This window comes from Myotis myotis, unplaced genomic scaffold (assembly GCF_014108235.1).
Source record: "Myotis myotis isolate mMyoMyo1 unplaced genomic scaffold, mMyoMyo1.p scaffold_m19_p_3, whole genome shotgun sequence".
Lineage (NCBI taxonomy): Eukaryota > Metazoa > Chordata > Mammalia > Chiroptera > Vespertilionidae > Myotis > Myotis myotis.
Window position 1 is genome coordinate 188,589,679 of NW_023416335.1, and position 25,543 is coordinate 188,615,221.

Below are 25,543 nucleotides of genomic sequence, written 5' to 3' on the forward strand. Positions count from 1 at the left end.
CCTGGCATTTGTCTCTGAAGAATTTGTGCGGGGGCCCAGGGGCCTCGGGGAAAAGTCTTCTGCCCCGGAGAACTGCCGCTAATTACACTACCCTCATTGGTTCTCGCCGCCGACTCTAGATTAATTTTTTTTTTCTTTTTCACTTGACTGCAGCACTAATCCATCCCGGCTCCATTAAAAAAAAAAAAAAAAAAAAAAAAAGCTTCACAACGCCACCAAAAAACATTCCTGCTCTCCGGCTTCCCCAAACCACGCGAGATCTGCCAGCGCAAACAGCGCATTTCCCCACCCGACCCAAGCGTACGTTTGCGCCTGCGCGGGACGAATCACTTTGGCGCCAAAAAATTCAAAACTTCCTGCTTGGTGATGGCCAACCAAATCTGGCCCTCGAGAAAGGTGGGTCACGTTGCTCCGATGGCTGCGAGCACACATCACTGCATTCTCCGAGATTTTGCAGCCACAGCTCTACAGGCCTGTACGGTGGTCCCTGCTTTCCGCATTTTTATTTGGCCCTGAACGCGGTGGGGGAGCAGGAAGGGACAGCCGATCCCGCAGGGAAGGGGTGGGAGTGGCTGAGCCGATCAGAGGTTTTGTAAAATAAGGGGGATACGTTGTATGGGTGCTTGGAAAGATACCTGGAAGCGACAAAGGAATACATTTGAGGGATATATATATATATATATATATATATATATATATATATATATATATATATATATATATATAATATTTTCTGGAGAACAAGAAAGGATGTCAGTGTGAACTAATGTAATGCAGGGGGAAGGAGATGCGAAAAATTCAGAAGTAAATTAAGGCAGTAACTATACAGCACAACAAAGAGGTGAGGCTGGAAAGATAAAACTGGTGGCCATAGAGGAGGTTTTCTTAAAACAGCGTAAACCTATCACACATTTAGCCCTTGATGTGTAAGAGGAGACTTGAGAAATCCTAAGTGGGTGGAGCAAGGAGGATTGTAGAAGCCATAGTCCGGGCAAGCTCTGTGGTTGAGATTAGGAAGAAGAGTTATGGTAACAGGAGTCGGGAATTCGGGAACTGTTTTGAGAGAACTGATTAATCTGACCTCTTTCTCTCCCAGGAACATGGGCCACCTGCACAAGCATTGGATTTTGTCCTGCAACATCTTAAAGGTACCACCCAACCCCCTGGAGTGTTCTCTCTCCCTGAGGCCCTTGGTCCCTACCACCTTCCACAAACCCCATACCTCAGCCAGAATGAAATGTGCATTATATGGAGTTAAATTGTTGGAATTTGGCTACTGGCACATTACAGAAATATGTACGTCTAGCCTCTAGCTTCCCAGGTCACTAGCTTTTAGTCCATGTTGATATTGGCAGCAGTCTTAGGCAGTTTAGCCAGTATATTTTGATTCTTTGTGTACTGCCTGGAGAACAAGGCAGAGGATGCTGATGGGGTATATAATTTTACTAGACCAGCAAAGAAATGACTTGTAGGTAAGCATTATAGCCACAGGACTTAAGGTAGCAGATATAGATGGAAACACATCAGTAAAGACCCAGACATGGTAGTCCCTTATCAAGAAGTTCTCCCTGGAGCACTTCACTTCACTTTGGCAGCCTACAGTATAGCCTAGCACAGGGGTGGGCAAACTTTTTGACTCGAGGGCCACAATGGGTTCTTAAACTGGACCGGAGGGCCAGAACAAAAGCATGGATGGAGTGTTTGTGTGAACTAATATAAATTCAAAGTAAACATCATTACATAAAAGGGTACGGTCTTTTTTTTCAACAGTTTTATTCATTTCAAGATCCGGCCCTTTGGCCGTAGTTTGTCCACGGCTGGCCTAGCAGCTGGTCTATTTGTGTGGAGTTCATGGGAAAATCCATGAATACAATAGGATAGGATTTCCGGGTTGAAGCTGACTTAGGTTTCCTGTTCTAGGGAGTGGAATCGTCCAGCTATAAGAGGCATGACATCTCAGTATAGTGTCACAGTAAGTGTGTGGAATTGGAAATCAGACCTGGGGTTTGATTCTTGGGTCTGCCAATCATTCTGTGTGACCTCTCTGAAGTCTCCGTTTCCCTCTTTGTACAATAAGGATAACAGTGCCTACCTCATAGGATGATTGAAAAGAAGAAATGAGGTGCTATTGAGAAGACTACATGAGTTAGTAGCATAGAACTTGGTATGTAGTATATGGTCAACAAATGAGAGTTCCTTCCCCAAGCCTCTTGCCACATTTATGCATGCCATCTACCCATCAAATTGGATATAGCAGAGGTCCACCTGTATTTAGAGAGCCTTAAGGTAAATTCTAGACCTTGCCAGCATATTAGAATCACCTGGAGAGCTTTTAAAAATCCTAATGCCCAGGCTTCACCCTAAACCAGTGGTCGGCAAACTGCGGCTCGCAAGCCACATGCGGCTCTTTGGCCCCTTGAGTGTGGCTCTTCCACAAAATACCGACTTCTGCGCATGGGCCACGAAATTTCAATCGCATTGTACGTGCACGCCCGCACATGGTATTTTGTGGAGGAGCCACACTCAAGGGGCCAAAGAGCCACATGTGGCTTGTGAGCCACAGTTTGCCAACCACTGCCCTAAACCAATTAGAAAAGAATTTCTGGGAGTGAATTCCAGAGATCAGTATGGGTTTTTTTTTTTAAATTAAATCTTTATTGTTCAGATTATTACAGTTGTTCCTCTTTTTTCCCCCCATAACTCCCCTCCTCTCAGTTCCCACACTCCGCCCTCACTCCCCACCCATTGTCCTCATCCATAGGTGCACGATTTTTGTCCAGTCTCTTCCCCCCCCCCCCCCCCTTCCCCCCCCCCGAGAATAGTCAGTCCATTCCCTTTCTATGCCCCTGATTCTATTATAATCACCAGTTCATTCTGTTCATCAGATTATTTATTCACTTGATTTTTAGATTCACTTGTTGATAGATGTGTATTTGTTGTTCATAATTTGTATCTTTACCTTTTCCTTCTTCTTCCTCTTCTTAAAGGATACCTTTCAGCATTTCATATAATCCTGGTTTGGTGGTGATGAACTCCTTTAGCTTTTTCTTATCTGTGAAGCTCTTTATCTGACCTTCAATTCTGAATGATAGCTTTGCTGGGTAAAGTAATCTTGGTTGTAGGTTCTTGCTATTCATCACTTTGAATATTTCTTGCCACTCCCTTCTGGCCTGCAAAGTTTCTGTTGAGAAATCAGCTGACAGTCGTATGGGTATTCCCTTGTAGGTAACTGTGTTTCTTTCTCTTGCTCCCCTTCTTAGCGCTATGTGTTTTAACCAAGGTCACCTCTCCGGGAAAGGTTTTTTCCCCAGGTGGGGATTTTTCCCTGGAGTTGGGGATTAACAGGAGTAAGGAAGGGAATCAGTAAAACCCCTTAACTAAGTGCCTGGCAGGTAGTTAATCACTTTAACTATGAACAATCAGGCTTAAGCTACATAATCTTTACTTAGGATAATCTCCTTCAGTTACTTCCTTGTAGCTTAACAGAACAATAGAGTAGTAACCTTGGAATGGAGATAACAAAAGCCCTAACCTTTGGAATAGAATGGATAGGATTAAAATCAAATGGTATAAATACAGATGTAACTGGAGAATAAAGGGAGAACCTCGCTATGCTGATCAACTGAATGCTGCCTCCGTGTCCTTCATTCTTCGCCAACTCCATCCACACCTTTGGGAACCCCTGGACCTGCTGGGGCTAGACACCAAAAGTTAAGCCTTGATTGTTGTAGGTATCACTGGGAGGAATTGACCTCCAGGCTAACTGGCTGTGAGAATCAGCTGTGTCTGCAGTGGGAGAACTTCTGTGCTGGAGACACCCTTACGGGGCAAGACTTGCTTCAATGGGGCTTTGGTGCTCACTGAGTCTGCCCCCTGAGTGTGTCCCTTATGGATCTGAGGAGTTGTAATCTGGATGGTCTCACTCTGACCACTGGGTACACTGACTCTTGGATCTCTAAGGAGGTGCTAATTTAGCCTCTGCCTGAGGCTACCCAGCAGGAGCTATGAGAGATCTTCAGATTCCTCTTCTTTGTTTGGGGTTTGAAGGTGCCCAGATGAGGCCCAGCTATGAATCAGTGCAAGCTGCTGTGGGGCCTTGGGCCTTCTTTTGGAAGTTCTGGGTCTCTCTGACCCAGCTGCAGTTTGTTAGGTAATTTTCAGATTGCAAAGGGCCAGGCCTTTCGTATGCAAAAGCCTCTGCACACAGCTTGGGTAGGGCGGGGTCTCAGGGGATCAACAGGGCGGAGCAAGCAGCTATGGCTGCTTTTCAGCCCTGCCCTAAGAGGTCCTGGGTCTCAGTGTCCCGGTAGTCGCTGCAAGCACCTCTGAGAGAGAGCCACCCTCGAGTTCTGACCGATGCCAGACAGTCCAGTTTCTCCCCGTATTTGTCTGGGTCTCCAGAGACTTGCCCGGAACAAGTTCAGAGCAGTCGGGAGCTTGAGACTCCCTCCCGATTGAAAAAGACAACCTCGTCCTCAGTTGCCAGCCCTTTCTGTGTGAGCCTCAGTACCTCTGCACTTTACTTCCACACCTCCTCTAAGTCTCAGTGTGCTTTTCTTTTTCCTTCTAGTTGTAGAGTTTCCACTCAGCCAGCCTTCCTGTGGTTCTGGATGATGTCTGTTTTGACTTTTAGTTGTATTTTTGAAGTGGTTGTGCGAGGCAGCAATTTCCGGTGTTTACCTATGCCGCCATCTTGGTTTCTCTCCAGTATGGGTTTTTGTTTGTTTGTTGTTTGGTTGGTTTTTGGTCAGTATGTCTTAAAGCTCTTCATTTTGCTACGAAGAAACCACTGCTTTAAGAGTTCCCTCTAGAACAGTGGTTCTCAGCCTTGGCTGCACATTAGAATCACCTGGGAATCTTTTTAAAATCCTGATTCTGGGCCTCATCCTTCAGAAATTCTGTTTCTTTGTTATGAGGTGGGGCCACAACATTAGTAACAAAGAAACAGAATTTCCGGAGGATGAGGCCCAGAAATCAGGATTTTAAAAAGATTCCCAGGTGATTCTAATGTGCAGCCAAGGCTGAGAACCACTGCTCTAGGAGAAGGAGGAAAGAAATTAGACCTGTGGTGTAAGACCACCTGATCTGGATAGCTATGTATTTGAAAAATTCTGGAGGAATAAAGGCTAGAGTTTGAGATGGGCAGACAAATAGGGCATAGTAAGTTACTAGTATATTCAGAAAACAGACCACTATGGTAAAAATGTTGTGAGCATCCTAATTTTGGAAAGGTCAGTGATGAAGTCATTAATACAGGTCCCAGGAATATATAGGATTTGTTGTAAAAATGGGGAATTTGAGCCTCCTAAGTTGGTCCTTTGATCTAGCACAGGCAAAACAGATAATGATGTCTTTATTGCACTGTCACATGGTGAATCTTGGGCTATCAGCAGGCCTAAAGGCAGTGGAAGGGTGGAGTGAACTTTTACAGCCCACTCTGCTCCATTGGTTGGGGAGGAGCATCAAGGCATCACTGAAGTGTATGCATGTGGATGTTCTTCTCCAGTGGGTCCGTGCCTGTGGGAAAGCACGCGCAGCAGGACATTGATGATGAAGCCCCTTCTCATAGCCTGTCAGGTTGGTGTAGCTGCCCTAACTACCCAAGTGGTGGTGCTGGTACTAACAGATGAGAAAGGTGAGGTTCACATCTGTTTTTGTAGTTTTTTAATGAATAGGGAATCATTTGGAATAAGAGGGATGGCATGGAATTTGAGCTTGTAAGGACAAGGTACTTTCTAGTAGGACAACTCTGGTTTCTAGAAATATATGTGTTTCAGTAGTTGAAACCACCTACGACTTCAGTCATTGGATATCAAGACCTATATGGGTCAGTAACGGCCAGGAAATCTTCTGCCACATAGGGTAACCTTCCTTTACTTGGGCCCCTCTTCTTGAGAAGCACATTAGTTTGTTTATTAAGAGAATTGGTGAAAGGGCTAAACATTGTCTCCTCGGTAAGGAGGCAAGGGATTCAGAGACTGGGCAGGGGTCAGTAATTAGAAGTTATGAAGTGGGTGAATAGCAGATTATGCAGAAATGAGGAATGGAGTCAGGTAGAAGGATAGGAGACTCAGAATGAGGAGAGAAGCAATTGAAAGTTAGAAATAGAAAAATCCCAAGTGGTGACACGTTAGTTAAGCTTTTATAAAAGTATGTTAAAATAAGAGTGCTGCCCTGGCTGGTTTGGATCAGTGGATAGAGCATCAGCCTGTGGACTGAAGGGTCCTGGGTTTGATTTCAGTCAAGGGCACATACTTTGGTTGTAGGCTCTATCCTGGCCCCGGTTGGGGCACGTGCAGGAGGCAGCCGATCTATGTGTCTCTCTCACGTTGATGGTTTTTTCTCTCTCTGTCTCTCCTCCCTTCCACTCTTCCTAAAAATCAATGGAGAAATATCCTCAGGTAGGATTAGCAAAAATAAAAAAAATAAAAAAATAGGAGTGCTGCCTGAAATCAGAGACAGACCACTCTGTAGGACTTTTGCAAAATGTAGGAGGGTGAGAACTGATTAGACTACTCTTAAACTCTCACATCAAGGGCATAAAGTATCAAGATGATGGCTGGGGAAGGGGTTTTGAAGAGGATATTTGAATGGAGTTATTGGAGCAATGTTAGAAAACAAGTCAGGGAAAGAGAGAAGTGGCCACACTCTTTACCTAAATTAAGCTTCCCTATCTACAGCAGGCACAAACTAGGAGAAGGGAGGAAAGCCTGAACTTGAAGTCGGGTGGTAGCTTTTGACTACTATACAGGACTGAATATTTTAATTACATCTCTTTCTTTAAATTTTTATTTATTGATTTTGAGAGAGAAAGGAAAGAGAGAGAAACATCAACTTGTTCCGCTTATTCATGCATTCATTGGTTGATTCCTAAAAGGTTTTTTTGATTGATATTTAGAGATAGAGGAAGGGAGAGAGAGAGAGATTGAGAAACATTGATGTGAGAGCAGGACATGGATCGGCCACCTCCTGCACACCCCACCGGGGATCCAGCCCATGACCCAGGCATGTACCCTGCCCGGGAATCGAACTGGCAACCTTTTGGGACATGGGACGATGCCCAACCAATGAGCCACACTGGTCAGGGCCATTGGTTGATTCTTGTATGTGCCCTGACAGGGGATCGAACCTGAAACCTTGGTGTATCAGGATGATGCTCTAACCAACTGAGATACTCAGCCGGGGCCAATTACTAACGTCTCTTAATTAAAAGTAACCAGAAAAAGGAATGGGACTGCCCAAGTTTTCACTCAGGGTTGGGTGAAGAAAACCTCCCTAGAAAGGGTACTCACAGGCACAGTGAAAAATAAAAATTAAGTTGCTTTAAGTTGGTCTCAAGTCATGCTTGTGCAAGGTGCTGGAACACTACTGTTGAGCACCTGCTTTGTTTTTCATATGTTAAAGGTATAAAGATAAATTGAGTGACATTCCTCCCTACAAGAATCTATGAACACAATGCAATATTATGTATGTGTTTACAGAAGTAGTATATGTGAAAATTAAAGAAGTTCAATAGTAAAAAAGATGTAACTTATTTTGGAGAGGGTAGGGTTAAGGGGGACATAGAACCTCAGAAAAGATGAAACCCACCTGGCTTTAAGAGAAGAATAGGTATTCCCAAGGTGGACAAGGCAGAGGAAACCATGGGTCAAATCTAAGCTGTGGAGGGATGAAACAGCATGGTGTACATGTGGGTAAACTTCAGTGGAAAGGGCCTGCATATCCAGGTGGGTGATTGAAATGGAGGCCATAGGTATTGTGGAGGTTCCAGTGGGGCTGTTGGCAGTCACGCCAGTGGAAAGTTAATGGAATTTTATTTTATTTAAAAAAAAATATTTGTATTGATTTCAGAGAGGAAGGGAGAGGGGGGGAGAGATAGAAACAAGATTAGAGAGAATCATTGATTGGTTGTCTCCTGCACACCCCACACTGGGAATTGAGCCCACAACCAGGGCATATGGCCTGACCGGGAACCAACCATGACCTCCTGGTTCTTGGGCTGATGCCCAACCACTTAGCCACATCGGTCAGGCCAAGTTAATGGAATGGAATTTTAAACACACACACACACACACACACACACACACACAAATACCAGTCATTTCCTCCATCAGTCATTTCCTTCCACTCCTTGCCCTTTCCTTTTATAAAATTTGCCAGTTTGTTAGGGAGTGCTGAGAGGGTAGTACATGAACTCTTCTAACTCAGCACCCACAGCTTATTGGATCTGGCTCTATTCTGACTTAAGCTGAGTCAATCTGCCTCCTAAGAATTTAGATCAGAACATTGAGAGACTAGGTCATATTCCGCCCCTCCCCTCCCATCTTTATTGAAGTATGATTGACAAATAAGAATTATATATATTTAAGGTGTACACTGTTATGTTTGTGCCGGGGTCCAACCCCAGCGGGTCCAGGGGTCCCCAAAGGTGTAGACAGAGTCGGCGAAGAAGCAAGGACACGGAGACAGCGTTCAGTTGATCAGCAGGCTAGCCAGGATCTCCATCCAGGATCTCCAGCCAAGTTCTGGTCTGGATCTCCAGAGAGGTTCTGCTTAGGATCTCCAGCCAGGTTCTGTGTCCATGTTCTCTTGCTAGGTTCTCCAGGTTCTCCAGCCAGGTTCTGTAGCCATGTTCCATTGCTAGGTTCTCCAGCCAGGTTCTGTCCAGGTTCTCCAGCCAGGTTCAGTCACCAGGTTCTAGTCAGGTTCTCTTGCCAATTTCTGTAGTCAGGTTCAGTCCAGGATCTTTTGCCATGTTCTCTCGCTAGGTTCTGTCTCTAGGTTCTGAGGCCAGTTTCTGTCCAGGAACTTTTGCCATGTTCTCTCCAGTGAAGTTCTTCTGTCTCTAGAGAACGTTCTGTGTAGGTTCTGTGCCTAGGTTCTGTCTCTCTTGGTTCCGTATCCTAAGTTCTGTGTTCTAAGTTCTGTCTCCTAAGTTCTGTGTTCTAAGTTCTGTATTCTAAGTTCTGTGTCTTGCTGTCTTATTACATCTGTATTTATACCAGTTGATTCAATCCTATCAATATCTATTACAAAGGTTAGGGCGTTTCTTATCTCCATTCCAGGGAGTAAAGATTATGTAGCTTAAGCATGATTGTTCGTAGTTAAAGTGATTAATTACCCACCTGGCACTAGTTAAGAGGTTTTATTCCCTCCCTAACTTCAGGGGAAAATCCCTACCTGGGGAAACAACCTTTCTCAGAGACCTTGGTTAAAACACATAGTGCCAAGAAGGTGAGCAAACATATTAAGAACAGTATGCCATATATGCCAGGTCCCTTGAAACAGCAAGCATGGACCGGCTCCCGGCAAATTCCCCCTTTTTTATTTTTTAAAACCAGGCATTAAAAAGAAAAACCCCAAATGCTCTCTTGTATCCATTTTAAGAGTAGGATTGGCGCTTTCCGCTATTACCTGAGTCCTGATCTATAACCCCAGAGAGAGCTTGCCAATCCTGCACTTTCCCAGGGTGGAAAGGCTGCAGTGGGGTTAAGGATAAGGCTCCTTGGGCCTACCTTCTCCCATGCCTTTACATTTACCTTTCCTTCCTCAGAAAAGCATGGACATACTTCTTGTATAAAACGTTCTGTCTGACTGGGAGTAACCTTAATTCCTCTGCTAGCAAGCATATGTGTTAAAAGATCAATACAGAGTCTTATTTCTTTAGACTCAGTATGGCACATCTTCTTAGTCTAAAGATCAATACAGAGTCTTCTTTCTTTGGACTCAGTATGGCACATCTTCTCAATCTAAGAATCAATACAGAGTCTTCTTTCTTTGGACTCAGTATAGTACATCTTCTCAATCTAAGTTCTGTACTATCCACCTTCTTACCCTACTTATCCTCTATAGGGGGGTCTGCAATACCCTGGTGGAGTCCTATCCGTCCCGAATGTGGGGGTTCTCAATGGGGGGGGGGGGCTTACCTAGGGGAATCCTGTTCCAGGGGTTCCCAAAGGTGTGGACGGAGTCGGCGAAGACTATCCACCCTCTTCCTATGGTGGAGTCCTATCCGTCCCGAATGTGGGGGTTCTCAATGGGGAGGGCTTACCTAGGGGTCCCTGTTTGGGCGCCAGATGCCGGAGTCCAACCCCAGCAGGTCCAGGGGTCCCCAAAGGTGTGGATGGAGTCAGCGAAGAAGGAATGACACGGAGACAGCGTTCAGTTGATCAGCAGCCTAGCCAGGATCTCCAGCCAGGTTCTGTGTCCATGTTCTCTTGCTAGGTTCTCCAGCCAGGTTCTGTAGCCATGTTCCCTCGCTGGGTTCTCCAGCCAGGTTCTGTCCAGGTTCTCCAGCCAGGTTCAGTCACCAGGTTCTAGTCAGGTTCTCTTGCCAATTTCTGTAGTCAGGTTCAGTCCAGGATCTTTTGCCATGTTCTCTCGCTAGGTTCTGTCTCTAGGTTCTGAGGCCAGTTTCTGTCCAGGAACTTTTGCCATGTTCTCTCCAGTGAAGTTCTTCTGTCTCTAGAGAACGTTCTGTGTAGGTTCTGTGCCTAGGTTCTGTCTCTCTTGGTTCCGTATCCTAAGTTCTGTGTTCTAAGTTCTGTCTCCTAAGTTCTGTGTTCTAAGTTCTGTATTCTAAGTTCTGTGTCTTGCTGTCTTATTACATCTGTATTTATACCAGTTGATTCAATCCTATCAATCTCTATTACAAAGGTTAGGGCGTTTCTTATCTCCATTCCAGGGAGTAAAGATTATGTAGCTTAAGCATGATTGTTCGTAGTTAAAGTGATTAATTACCCACCTGGCACTAGTTAAGAGGTTTTATTCCCTCCCTAACTTCAGGGGAAAATCCCTACCTGGGGAAACAACCTTTCTCAGAGACCTTGGTTAAAACACATAGTGCCAAGAAGGTGAGCAAACATATTAAGAACAGTATGCCATATATGCCAGGTCCCTTGAAACAGCAAGCATGGACCGGCTCCCGGCATGTTTGGATATACCTATACATTGTGAAATGATTACCATAACCAACTAACTAACATAGCCATATCACATAGTTACCATTTTCTTGTGTGTTGTGGTGACAACACTTAAAATCTACTCTCCTAGCAAATTCAAGTACACAATACATTATTATTAACTACTAGAGGCCAGGTGCATGAATTCATGCATGGATGGAGTCCTGAGAGGGGTGAGGGGGAGCAGGATGCGATCAGCCCTTTGGGCAGGGGGTAGGATGCCCTTGCCGGGCCCGGGATCCAGATGCATCCCATTGACATTTGCGCAGGTTGTCAGGAGCCACCTGGCAGTCGCTTTTATATTGTTTCTTCCTTGCAGAGCATCTAGGGAGGGGACGCGGCCGTGGTGCCCAAGGCCGACTTCCAGGAGACTGGCGGCTGTCAGAATTGTGCTGTTGGCACTGGTTTGCTGGTGCCTGGCCTGTTCTCGGGAGATTGGACCCGCAAGACTACTGAGGGAGGGAGTGGCTGCGGCAGGGCTGGGGGGACACTGGGATGGTTGGTCAGCTGAGTGGCACTCCCACTGTGGGAGTGCAGTGACCACCAAGGGGCAGCTCCTGCATTGAGCATCTTCCCCCTAGTGGTCAGTGCGCATCGTAGCGACCAGTTGTTCCTGTCGTTCGGTTGTTTGGTCACTTAGGCTTTTATATATATAGATAGTCACCATGTTGCACATTAGGTCTCCAGACCTTATTCACCTTATACTGAAAGTTTCTTTTCTTTAACCAGTATCTCCCCATTTCCCCCCAAGCCCCTGGTATCCACCATTCTACTTGTTACTATGAATTTGATTTTTTTTAGATTCCACATGTAGGTGAGATTGTGCAGTATTTATCTTCCTGTGTCTGGTGTATTTCACTTAGTATAATGCCCTACAGGTTCATCCATGTTGTCACAAATGGCAGGATTTCCTTCTTTGTTAAAGCTGAATAATATTCCAGTGTGTGTGTGTGTGTGTGTGTGTGTGTGTGTGTGTGTGTGTGTGTGACATTTTCTTTATCTATCTGTCCACCGACAGAAACTTAGGTTGTTTCTATATCCTAGCTACCGTGAATGATGCTGCAATGAACATGGGAGAGAGATGTCTCTTTGAGATAGATTTCGGTTCCTTTGGATATAGACCCAGAAGGGGCTTGCTGGATCATATGGTAATTCTATTTTTAATTGAGACTGACTCATTTAGATAGAAGCATTGAATTTATAAAGTCATGTAAATTTCAGAGGCAAAGTTGCCATTTGGGGCTTCCATTTGGGGGCAGCAATGCAGTGTAAAGCAGAATGAGCTGATGTCTAAGAGAAGCAGAGAGAATAGGAGACAATAGACCTAGAAGGCCAGAGACAAAGAGAGGGAGTTGGTGGCTGTCTCGGTGCTGACAGTTTTCTGATCCCTTATTTCAGTCCACTTATCCCTTCCTGTTCTTGAGTTCCCTGCAGTTCTTCTGAGTCTTTATAATAAACCCCCCTCGACCTAAGTGGCTTCCTTTCTTCCTTTCCTTTTAGATAACACTGTAACGTGCCTAATTCTTTTCTCCCCTTCCTCATATTCTCAGCTTAATAAAACCACACACCTTCCACATCTGGAACCACACATATGTACCAGAGACACTTATTTAATACACTACAGCTCAAATATGCCCAGAAAAAGGAGGTTTCTTATTTTTTTCTAGACTTACACCTGTGTATTCGTTTTCTATTACTGCATAACAAAATGCCCCAAAACTTAGTCACTTAAAACAATAATAAACATTATCTCATCATTTCGATGGGTCAAGAATTTGGGAGCAGCTTAGCTGGGTAGTTCTGGGATGGTAGCCTAGGGCTGGAGGACCTGCTGCCAGGGCGGCTCACTCACCTTGGTGGCCAGTTGGTACTGGTTGGTGAGAGGCTTTAGTTTTCTGCACATGGGCCCCTTCACGGGATGGCTTGAGTGTCCTTATGACGTGGTGGCCGGCTTCTCCCAGAATGAGTAATCCAGCAGGAAGAAACAATCCTTGTTAGGATCTAGTGTCAGAAGTTACAGAGCCCAGCTGGCGTGGCTCAGTGGTTGAGCATCGACCTATGAACCTGGAGATCACAGTTCCATTCCCGGTCAGGGCACAGGCCCGGTTGCGGGCTTGATCCCCAGTGTGGGGCATGCAGGAAGCAGCTGATAAATGATTCTCTCCCATCACTGGTGTTTCTGTCTCTCTCTCCCTCGCCCTTCCTCTCTGAAATCAATAAAAATACATTTTTTTGGGAAAAAAGAAGTTACAGAGACCCACTTCTGCCCTGTTCTTTTTATCAGAAAAGGTTACTAAGTCTGGCCCATATTCGGGGGGGGGGGGGGACTATTAAGTGTCACCATTTGAAGGGAGACATATCAAATACTTTGTGGACATATTTTGAAGCCACCACAACTGTTGGGCTACAAGGGGGCGAAAGCGCCCAATCCCATTTTAAATATACATAGTTCAATTTAATTTCATTATTTAAATGGTTCCTTTAGATAAAAATGCTTTATTTTTCATAATGACTCCCAGGGCAGTCCTGTCGCCTCTGAAGGTAACACCCATTTGTATGGAGGACGGGGAGGGCTGATGTGCACATCCTTGTGGCGTGGGTGAGAGAAAGGGCATCTCCTGACTCCGTTCAGGACCTGGCAGGTTTCCGGCATGCTATCCCTTCTCAGCTGATCTCCGGGGAGCCTGTTAGCCTGTGATGCTAAAGCCTGCAGCTGGTGAAGTCATGGCCCTTTTTTGGCTTCAGTCTCCTAGGGAGTATTGGTCAGCTCCTCTTGCAGATTCAACTTCCCCTTGGCCCTTGCTATGGAGTCACCTTGCCTGGCCATGGCAGGCCCACTGGCTGTTGGTTCAGCAGTGCTTCAAGGGAACCGGGAAGGCTTGGGATACTTGGCTGCTCTATCTCTGCCGGACCGTGCTGCTGGGGACTTGCCACTGGCCAGAACAGACATGGCAAGTGCAAGGAATGAGGTGAGGGGCCTGGACAGTGTCTCAAAAGGAAAGCAGAGGCAGAGATCCCTTGCCCCGAGTGCTCCTCTCAACATGGTTGCAATTCATTATGGTATGTAAGCCCCCTAACGACCCAGTCCTAATCTCTGTGAGTTTCTTACCTTACAGGGCAAAAGGGATTTTGTAGATATGATTAAGTTAAAGGGCCTTGAGAAGGAAGAGTAACCTGGATTATCTGGTGGGTCTAATCTAATGACATGGGTTCTTAAAAGAAGCTTTCTAGTCTGCGGTCCAAGTCAAAGGGAGATGTGACTATGGAATCATGGTTAGAGAGATACAAAGTTGGTCTTGAGGATGGAGTAAGGGGGCTCTGAGCCAAGGAAAGTGGGTGGCTGGAAAGGCAAGGAAGTAGAGTCTCTCTTGATAGCCTCCAGAAATGAACACAGCCCTACCGTCACCATCATTTTAGCCCAGTAACACACAGTTCTAACCTGCAGACCTGTGAGGTAGTGCATTTATGTTGTTTTAAGCCACTGCATTTGCGGTAATTTGTTCCAGCCACAATTCAAAATGGATACACTCATATCCAACTTTGGCCTAGAGAGAGTCAGGCCCAGTGACTGGCTGCTTTGTCTAGGTTCTCCTTTATCTCTCTCTCTCTCTCTGTCACTAAACCTGAAAGCCAGAGGATAGTCGCACTTTCCATGTCCTGCACCATCAGAGAGCAGTATTTATTACTTTTTCCTCTTCATTTAGACATTAAAGTACAATAAACTCATATGCTCTTCACCTAGATTCACCATTTGTTAACGTGTTGTCATATTTACTTTCCTTTTCTGTGTATGTGTGCGTGCGTGCGTGTGTGTGTGTGTGTGTGTGTGTGTGTTGTTGTTGTTGTTGTTGAAGTATTTGAAGGAAGTTGCTTGTGGAAGTTGAGGATCATAAAACTGTCTGCATGCTCTAGGACCCCTTGGAAAGTTTTTACCTGGCCCAGCCTGAAGACCTGCTCTACCGGACTGAACACTGAGTAACCTCTGGTTGATGACAAGGGAAGGCAGAAACAATGGAATTTCAAGACTGGCTTCCAAAACAGTCGCCTGGATCCGAAGCCTGTGGTCTGGATGCACATTCCTACTTTGAATTTCAGAAGGTGAATATTCCTTCTTTCCATTCCTTTTGTAAGTACTAAATGGTGCCATACTTCCTATTTGTAGGGCAAATTGATTCTGTAGGGACAGGAATAAGAATCATGCAAATCATTTTCAAAATAACACTCCAGCCACACACGTACTGTAGGATTTTCTGGGTTTGGATGAAAGGTAACTGTCTCTTTATCTTCTTCCAAATGGCTAGGAATATGTTTGGTGATTACAAAGTTAATATTTTTAACAGAATTAGTGTTTACACAACATACTTTCTAGTAATTATTATAATATTCTGATTCCTTGTAAAATTATTTTAATTATTATTTTTTCTTTTTTAAAAATTATTTTGTCATTAAGCCCTGACGTACACATACAATCACCCTAAAAGGAGTGAATAATTTAGCCTCTATTTTTTTTTTTGTCTCGAATAATTTAAAGCAATCTTTTTTTTTTTTTAAATATATTTTATTGATTTTTTACAGAGAGAAAGGGAGAGAGATAGAGAGTTAGAAACATTGATGAGAGAGAAACATCGATCAGCTGCCTCCTGCACATCTCCTACTGGGGATGTGCCCGCAACCCAGGTACATGCCCTTGACCGGAATCGAACCTGGGACCTTTCAGTCCGCAGGCTGACGCTCTATCCACTGAGCCAAACCGGTTTCAGCGAAAAGCAATCTTTTTTATTTCTTTTGTCAAAGGGCCATAGTAATGAATCCTATAACATTAGTTTGACAAGTGATCTTGGTCTAGCCTAAGACTCATGATGCGCACTAGTATAGTATAATGTGCCTGTCCTGGAGTCAAGGTTAGTTTCAAATCCTACCTCCCACACTAACTAGCTGTCCTTATCTTCTCTAAGCCTTTGTTCACTCATCTGTCTCATAGTTTGATAGAATTAAATGACATCATGTACTGAATCTGACACAATAAATGTGAGTTGTTTCTATTGTTGTTGTTATTGACTAATAGGAGAGATAATATTCAAGTCACCAGTCTGCTGATTTTCTAACAGTTTCTTCAAACACGTATCAGCTTTCCTGATAAATGAATTTTCTGAAAGTGGCAAGTATTAACACAGAATAACACAGAATTCTAATAACATAGAATTAACACAGTTGAATTTCTCTGTGAGTCTTATAGAGAAAAACAAGAATTAACCTGACTCTTCTAAAATAAAAGGAGTAAATATGTCTTAAGCTGTGGATATTGCATCAGGAAGGAATTTCAATTTCTTCACTTGATCTTAGCCAAAAAGTGGAACTTCAATTTCTTGAAATCATACTCCAGCTCCCCTGAGCTACCTCTTTTCTCACAGTTTGCATTTCAGCACATTGCAAGTCAGAACTTCTCCCCAAACATAAATATTCAGAATTGCCATAGTTAGGATTCTGAGTTTAAAATAATCAGTTATATGCCAGCCTTAGGAGACAAATATATAACTGGTTTACATTTCTGATTTGGGTAGTCCAAATGTTATCCAAGGAATTAACCTTATTAATCACATTTATTTTTATTAAAATAATTTAGCAGTTCACATGAAAATATATTTATCTTTGCTCCTGTAAAATTGTAAAGCATTTAAAAATTGTTCCTCATGTCAAACATCAGGTGTGGATCTCAAGCATCTCCCAGTGAAGGCTGTAGGTCTTTGATGAATGGCTTCACAAAAGTCAGAAGTCCCAGCCTGAAGAGAAATACGTTTCTCATGTTCTTCCCACCACTTGGTGATGGCACTCAACAGTCATTCTATGAAGCTGGCATTTTCATTCAGTTGCAACTAAACTGTTTTTTTTTAAATATATATTTTTAAAATTGATTTTTAGAGAAAGAGGGAGAGAGAGAGAGAAACATTGATGTGAGAGCTGCCTCCCTCCCTAGGCATGTGCCTAGAACCTGAATCGAACCAGCAACCCTTCAGTGCAATAGACAGTGCCCAACCAACAGCTACACCAGCCAAGACACTCCTACACAGATTTTTCAGGAAAGAGGCTGTAGAGGATGGAGTTACCATTGCAGTGTCCACACAAATTCCTAGAATCCTTTCAAGATTTAGGGTCAGCAACAATTCAGTAAGGTAAGGGCCCATTAAGTAAGTTTGGCTCTGAAAATGCTAATTGAAAATCCTCCTCAGCAATTCAGTCCCTTTCCTTCTGCTTTTCTGTAGCCAGCTGGGTCCCATGGTGACCGGTTCTGAAAGAAATCATCCCCTTCAGCAGTTACCTAGCGCCATGGCAACCGAGACGTCAGCAAAGCAGGATAGACCTTGGAACAAAACAGCTCCTACCAGGCTTTCTCCCTGCTACTCTAATTCAGCCCTGTCTGAGGCCTAGGGATGGGGTGAAAGACGTGCAGACATCCACACTCAGGAAATCCTGTGTATTTCGGTGACTTTTCCGTGAGCATAGACATATTGGCATATAGTAAACTGTGTTACCAGAATTCCTCTAAAACATAGAGCATATTTAAAGGGTGGGGATGGATTGTGGGAGGAGAACAAGGAGGTAGATATGGAATGCCCTTTGGGGTTAACGTTATATAAAATTTATATTTGTATTTACAAAGTAACCGTAAATAGATAGACAGGGAAACTGGACCCCCAGATATATGGCTGGCCTGATGTCTATTTAGACAAAAGACCTCAGGGAAGTATTTTAAAACTATTTTTATTTACCTGAGAGTTAAATGAATTAAAAATGGCTTTAGTGAACACTGAAGGGGTTGTAATGCTGTCCGTGGTGCTGAATACTCCATTGTCCCATATGTGCCAAGGGGGCTCCGGAGGCTGGGTAGGGAACCCCTTGTCATGTTAGAGGACTGATGATAGGAAAGAAAGGGGATGGGTAGAAAGCATCATTTCCAACCCTACCAAGCAACTCTGAATGCCCAGAATAAAACGTTCAGATGAGAAAGAAAACAAAAAATTAAGTGGAGAATGCTGAAGGTTTGAATAGTTGAATCTTCCCTTTTCATATGGAGATTTTCGGCCTGAGCCAATCAGGTTGGAGATTTCTGCTGCTTTCCTCCCGAAAGGAAAAGTGGGGGGAGGGAGCGAGAAGATGGCCACATTCTCCCCTGGAGCCACATGATCCATTTCCCATGTGACACATTCCAGAGCCTTGGAAAAGAGAAGGGAGGGGCATCCAGAGAGTGGGGCTGGGGGCGGGAAGATGGTTTAACAGTCAACCCTGCACAGCGTCATCTTGTCTTCTTACCAGGAAGCGGGCTGTGAGCCAAGGCAAAGGCAGAGGACAGATATGAATGTGTTCCCAAGCTTTCCTGGTGGCTTATGGCATTCTCCAAACTCCCATGTAAGGGCTATTGCTGACCAAGAAGACCCAAGGAGACTGGCTCTAAGATCAAGTCCGGATGGAGGTATGTGCCAGAGATTCCGCGGTATTGTGGCTGAAATTCAGCTTAGAGAACATAAAACCTTTTTTTTTTCTCCAGGCAATTTGGGGTTCTTGTCTTGGCTTATTGGCTGGTTAGGGGCTTTAGTTTTGTTATGGGTCCCGCGAAGATGCCTAGGTAGTTCTGCAAAATGAATAATTCACCAGAGTAAGTGCCTGTTGAAGAAACAGATGGAAATTCTGTATAGTGGTAATTCATAAAACAAAGCAGTCATTGATGAAAATGATCTTTTTCTTTGAATCCGGGAAGGAGGAAAAAAAATGTTACTGAAACCAACTAGATTTCATTGTCACTGAAATAAAAGCCTGTTTCATCCCTTTCCAGCTGCTTATTCTGTGCTCATGCTCCCAAAGGTTGTTGGCAGTGGCTTTGGGAGATGAGGGGGCAGGCGTGCTGTTTTTTTGTGCTGTGCAATCCTCTTCCTCCTGATGTTCCTGATACCAGGAGGGCTTGTGATAGTTGCCAGCTCTGGTTCAGGACAGCAAACTGCCACCGAATTTCAAGCCTTACAGAACAGCTACCAAGAGGGCCCCCGTGAAGTTCTCAAAGGAATCTCCCAAAGTTACAGGCTAAAATAATCTGCCATGCATTCAAATCTCGGTATCTTGACCATTTCTACCCAGCATAGAGAAGGAAGCTAACAAGTTTAAATTTTACTTTGTCTATATTTTACAAATACTTACAAAGTTCTTACTACATGTAAGGCATCAGTCTAAGCACACAAAAATCAATCATGTAATCCATATGATAGCCCTCTGGAGGCGGTGTTATTAGTACCCACATTTTGGTGATGAAGATACTAAGGCACAGCGAGGTCTGGGGACTCTCCCACAGTTGCACAGCTAGTAAATAGTAGGAACAGGATTTGGACACAAGAAACTTGACCCCAGAGTTCATGATCTTAACCACTGAACCATGCTGCTTCTCTGCTTGTGTTATTTCAGATGATGTCAACAATTGATTTGGTTACACATTTTGTTCAGTTGATGCCACTAGAAGATTGAATCAGCTTGCCTGGCTAAAACAGATCCCCAGTGAAATCTATATTTAATCTTGAATTATCCCAATAGTCACATTCTGTACCCCCAAATAACCCAGTAAGTAATAGCCTGTTCTCTTCCCCTTATGCTGTATAGATATCTGGTAGTAAAACACTGTGTTACTATGGTGACCAAATGATGTCTAAAGGAAAAAAAGAAATCTGGAATTACATCATGGTCGATTTTTAAAAAATCAAACCTAGAAACATTCTTCCATCCAGCCTAAGCATGTTCTCTTTAAAAGCACTTACCCGGGTTCCAAAATAACAGATTCAACGCTTCTAAAATTATGAACATAAACTACGATATCAAACTGCTTAGATATATTGCTTTAAAATAATATATTTTAAAACAAGGGAATCGATCTCTCTCTTTGTAAATTATTTTAGGTTTTTAAGGAATAATGAGGAAGTTTTTGTGTTGTTGTTTTTTTTAACTTCCGGAAATTCCCGAGATACAAGGATTTTCTTCCTTTGGTCTGTGTAGTTTCCCTTCTGGCCCTTATGAAATAAAAGATGACTGATCTCGTGCTGTGGGAAAACTAAGAGAATTTGCTAGGTCAAAGATACTAAGAGGAAGATAAGGGAAAGGAGTCTAAAATTTGTAAAATTCTTCACTAAATGAGGTATTTCCCTTCAGGGTTTCATTGAAGAAGACTTTGAAGAGTAATTACGTGCCCTACAGTATTGAACTTTAGTTAGTCCTTTAGATTAAGCCTTTCATCCCTGCTGAAATCTACATTTCCCTGGGATAACTAACGCATTCTCACTAATCTGGCCAACTGGAGGGAGCTTCTTGTATCCTTCCATCTTTGGATTGCTAGCACTTGGCACCAGGCCTGGTTTATGGTGAGCTTTCCATATATATTTGCAGATGAAGAATGGGAAGACTCAAGACTGACAGCATTCTGCCAGTTTGGGGCCTGGTAGGAGCCATTTTGGGGCCCATGCCTATTTTGTTTTGCATGTGTTTATAGGGAGGATCGTGAAGAGATAAATGTGCAGTAGAAAAAAATTATGCCTGAAATTTATGTATGCTATAGTCAGAGTGACCCTGGAACAATGGCACAGTAGAGTTCAAAACATTCTTGGAGATTACCAATTCCTTTGGCATCCTATATAATAAAAGTGTAATATGCAAATTGACTGGTTGCTATGATGCACACTGACCACCAGGGAGCAGATGCTCAATGCAGGAGCTGCCCCCAGGTGCTCAGGGGTCCCGGAGCTCCCCTCAGCCGCAAGCTGGGCTGATGGCTGTGAGCGCAGTGGTGGTGGCAGGAGCCTCTCTTGCCTCCTCGGCAGTGCTAAGGATGTCCAACTGATGGCTTAGGCCAGCCATCAGTTGGACATCCCCTGAGGGGTCCTCGGCTGCCAGAGGTATGTCTGACTGCCAGCTTAGGCCCAATCCACCGAGGAGAGGGCCTAAGTTGGCAGATGGACATCCCCTGAGGGGTCCCGGACTTCGAGAGGGCACAGGCTGGGCTGAGGGACCCCCCTGCGTGCACGAATTTATTATGTACATTTAGAATGAAGTTCTCCTGATATTTTATTTCATTAAGTTTATTGGGTTGACATAGGTTAATAATATTATGTAGGTTTCAGGTATATATTTCTATGATACATCATCTGTATATTGCATTGTGTGCCCACCACCCAAAGTCAAATCATCTTTTGTCAGCATATATTTGGCCCTTTTACCTTTTATCTCCCACCCCCTTCCCTCTGGTAACCATCATACTGTTGTCTGTGTCTGTTCTTCTGATATTTTTATTTAAATCTTGATGGGGGCACCGCTAACATCTCTGATGTTTTGCCTGGCACTATTTCCCAACATTGAAGTAGTTCACTTTGGGTTGAGAAGGTCAGTTCCTTCCCCGGGCAGTCCTGTCCTAATCAACTGTGAATCCCAGTCCCCAAAACGCTGCCCCAAGAGCCCACAGAGCTACAGGATTCCTCCCAAGAGAACCCTGGGATCTTCAGTGTCATAGTAGGTCGGAGCCAGACGGCCTTTCCCAAACAGAGTCCAAAAGATTGTCTCCAAGTATTTGAAAAGTTGCTTAGGATTTGAATTCACAGACTAATTAGGGTTAAAATAGTCACAAATATAACCTTTCCTACTATTTTTCCATCTAATTAATTCATTAGGGAGAGGAAGAGTAGGGTTTGTGACTAAGATACGCGTCCCTGAGTCCTGTTCACTCACCCTCCTTACCTCCAGTGTTTGCTACCAGCTGGGTGGACTGTGCAAGAGAAACAGCCCTGCTGCTGGAAGCAAGTGCCGCACACCCCCTGCACTCATGCAGGCCTTCTCAGATACACAGAGAAGGCTAGTGCACACAAGAGGCTTCCACCTGGAAGTGTACCTGGGCTTCCTACTCATCCCTCTCAAATCCAAAAGGTGCAGTCTCCTCAACCAGCTGAACAGGAGAAGACAGAAGAGAGAGAAAGTGGAGGCTTCCCCTGGAGGAGAGGCTTTGAATTTGGAAGCTAGGCATGAAAGAGGAAATAAGAAGAGGGTCAGCGAGCACAGGTGAAGGATATGAGAAAGTGATGCCTCCATCCTGCCTTTTGGTCACAGTAACCTGCCCACCACTAGTAGATGCTGCCAGATGAGTCAGGCCAGCGGGATTATCACATCCTTTCTTAAGGTGTATACATAGGGAGGAGGAAAGACCCGAGTGGATGCAGTTTCTTCTCTATGAACCAGAGCACAAAATGGGATGAGATGAGAGGTACCCTCTCCGAGAGGATGGCTTTAAAAGCAGAAGGGGAGTCACCATCATGAATCCCTTTTCTCTGCGTGTAGAGTCACTTCCCCTTGGCTAGACTTGTAAAGCATTCATCTCCTGGAGCCTTTCATTCGGCAGACCTTCCTACGCACTGGATGTCTTAGTTCATCCTGATGGAGGCGCTATGATATGCATGATTAGCCCCAAATTCTGATGAAGAAACTGAAGCTCAGAGAGATGAACTCATCTGCTCAAAGTCACACACAGCAAAGAAAGCCAGGATCCGACTCTAGGTCGGTCTCTCTCTCTCTCTCTCTCTCTCTCTCTTCCCTTCCTTCCTTCCTTCTTTCTTTTCCTTCCTTCCTTCCTTCCTTCCTTCCTTCCTTCCTTCCTTCCTTCCTTCCTTCCTTCTTCCTTCCTTCCTTCCTTCTTTTCTTTCTTTCTTTCTTTCTTCCTTTTTAAAAATTTATCTTTATTGTTCAAAGTATTACAGATGTTCCCTTTGTTTGTTTTTTCCCCATTGACTCCCTCCACCCCATCCCCGCCCCTCCCAGGCCTTCACCCCACTATTGTCTGTATGCATATATGTATATGATGCATATGACTTCCCTGGTTAATGTCTCCCCAGCCTCCCCTCCACCCAACCTTTCCTCTGAAATTCCTCAGTCTTTCTAATTCTGTGCTCTTTCCACTATATCACAAGTGAAGTCTACATTCTTTTTTAAAATGTATGTTTTTGGGCCCTGGCCAGTTTTGCACAGTGGTTATAGCATTGGCCTGCAGACTGAAGGGTTGCAGGTTTGATTCCAGTCAAACCTTGTACATTGGTTGCAGGCTCAGTCCCAGCCCATTCGATGTGTCTCTTTCACATCAGTGTTTCTCTTCTCCTATCTCTCCCCCTCGTTTCCACTCTCTCTAAAAAATCAGGGGAAAAAATCTTCGTGTGAGGATTAACTAGATATTAGATTAATACAAATACAGTTCAAGAAAATTTGGAAAATATAGAGAAGTATAATGAAAATAAAAATCAGTTATGATCTCACCACCTATAATAAATAACCACTGTTAAAAATTTCGGTGTATTTCTTCTATTTTCCCCCCAAAGCATCTATATATATAAAAGCCTAAGCAACCGCCCAACTGTTTGACTGTCCAACCGGTAGCTATGATGTGCAATGACCACCAGGGGGCAGACGCTCTGACCGGTAGCTATGACTAGCACTGACTACTGGGGGGCAGACGCTCAACGCAGGAGCTGCTGAGCTGTGGTGACTTGGCAGCTGCGCTTCTTGGGTGATGCACCCAGAACCAGAGAGGTCCAGGGAGCCCACTTCTGGGGTACGTCACCTGAGAACACCCTCTCGCAACCCGGGACCCCTTGGGGGATGTTGGAGAGCTGGTTTTGGCCCAATCTCCGCAGGCCACACTGAGGGACCCCACCAGTGCACCAGGCCTCTAGTATAACAATAACAAAAGTAAATGTTTTCTTAGCACTTGCTCTGTTCCAGATGTTGGTCTTAGCTCCTTTCTTGTATCATACTTTATTCTCACAACAGATCAATAAGGTGGGTCCTGGTATTACCCGAATTTTATTGGTGAAGATACTCATGAGTACAAAGATGCCAGTCACTTGCGGTGGCTGCATAGATAATATGTGATTTGAAACCCAGGTAGGCTGGCTCTAGGGCAGGGTTTCTCAACCTCAACACTTTCAGCATTTGGACTAATAATTCTTTGTTGGGGGTGGGGGATGTCCTCTTTATTATAGAATGTTTAGCAGCATCTCTGGCCTCTGCCTACCAGATGTCAGTAACACCTTCCTCCCCCAGTTGTGACAACTAAGAATGTGTCCAGCCTTTGCCCAATGTCCTCTGAGAGGTAAAGTGACCGCTGAGCCACTGCTCTAGAGGCCATGCTCTCAACTACTACACTGTACAGCCTTTTTATATTTTAAATGTGCATAGAGTTATTTTCTTCCACATCTAAAGAAGGAAATGCACCTTCAGATTTGGGTGCAGGCTATGAAACCATCCTGGAATGTCAAAGGCTTTTTAGATCATAGGTAGGAGTTTAGTTACTTACAGAGAAATGTTCATAGGTGGACATTTGTAACAAGCTTATCAGATCACACCATTGACTAGTGAGGAGAATAACCATGTTTCTTTCTCTTACTACCGTTTCCCTGGTTCTCTGTGCCAGGCATCCTTCAGTCTCCAAGAATTCAGAATTCAGGTGTCACTTATGGTATGGCAGGACAGTACTTATCAACCAAAGTATCAAAATAGATAGCTGTGTCCTAGACAAAAGTAATCACTTCCTACCTAATAAACAAACTGCCAAAGTTTGCCAGTGATTTAATTTTAAATTTTAATTATACATTTAAGGATGTCTACATAATTATTTCCTTTTCAACATGATTTCTTAGGTTGAAGATTAAGTATTGGAGTTATTGGTTGAGCTTGTAGAATTGCAGATAATTCTGGATATATCTATTGGGGAATGTCACACATATGAACATATTTGTCATGTCTTTTGTTGAAGAAAAAAAAGTTAAAAATTATTGGTGTAGGTGGTTAGATGATATGCAGAGAGGATGAAAATAAGCATTGAGAAATGACAGCAATAGCATTTTAACCTATAAAATGTCTAAAAATATATGGCACTAAAATTAATAGTAACCATGTGAAACATATGCAAGTATACATTCAATATTTTCAGTTATATATATATATAGGTGCATAATTTTTCCATGGAAAATATACGTTAATGCACATTCAAATCTAACTTTTGCTCCATGAACTTGAAGGTTGCTTTCTTGGAAAAACTGGGTGGCGGACAGTGGTGCAGATCAAAATTTGCCCAGAGTGTTGATGTGGATTTGATGTGAGACAAATGTAAATGCTTCTGAAAAACAAGCGTTCTTAGTAACTCCCCAGTGCTTATACTTGGTTCGTAATGAATCATTCACCTTCTTTTCAAACATCTGTAAATCTCATTTCTTGTACAGTTCTTCCCTTTGAGTGTAACGATCGGTCTTTGCCTCCCCAACTCCTTCCTATTCAAGTTACACTACTAGAGATGCGAACTGAACCAGAGCCTGGAAATGAAACTGAACATTTAGCTCCAAGACAACTGTTTGCCTCTACTTTAGCTCAGTGAGCACACATCAGGTATTCAAAGAACGTTTATTGTAATGTCAAAGGCTCACAGTGCTGGGCCCCAGCAGCTCCAACCAACTTCCCTCTCTTTCTGGCAAAATGCACTCTCAGTGTGAGCTCTCTGCTAGTGAGGGTGGTAGATTATAAGT

At 43.9% G+C, this 25,543-nt stretch overlaps 1 protein-coding gene across 7 annotated transcripts in view; it reads left to right on the forward strand.

The window, feature by feature from the left end:
* Positions 1 to 244: 244 nt before the first annotated feature.
* GPR19 (G protein-coupled receptor 19) overlaps positions 245 to 25,543 on the forward strand; it is a 35,187-nt gene continuing 9,888 nt past the window's right edge. Inside the window, exons 1-6 of one of the 7 annotated variants that reach the window (XM_036301621.1) lie at positions 245 to 475; positions 1,097 to 1,148; positions 14,874 to 15,059; positions 16,666 to 17,131; positions 17,222 to 17,452; positions 18,273 to 18,429. The gene's annotated coding sequence lies outside the window, so the exon portion shown is untranslated. Of the gene's footprint in view, positions 476 to 1,096; positions 1,149 to 1,920; positions 1,973 to 2,089; positions 2,165 to 14,873; positions 15,060 to 16,665; positions 17,132 to 17,221; positions 17,453 to 18,272; positions 18,430 to 19,409; positions 20,641 to 25,543 lie in introns of those variants that run through there. The other 6 variants (XM_036301622.1, XM_036301623.1, XR_004966366.1 and 3 more) reach the window with 6 other exon arrangements.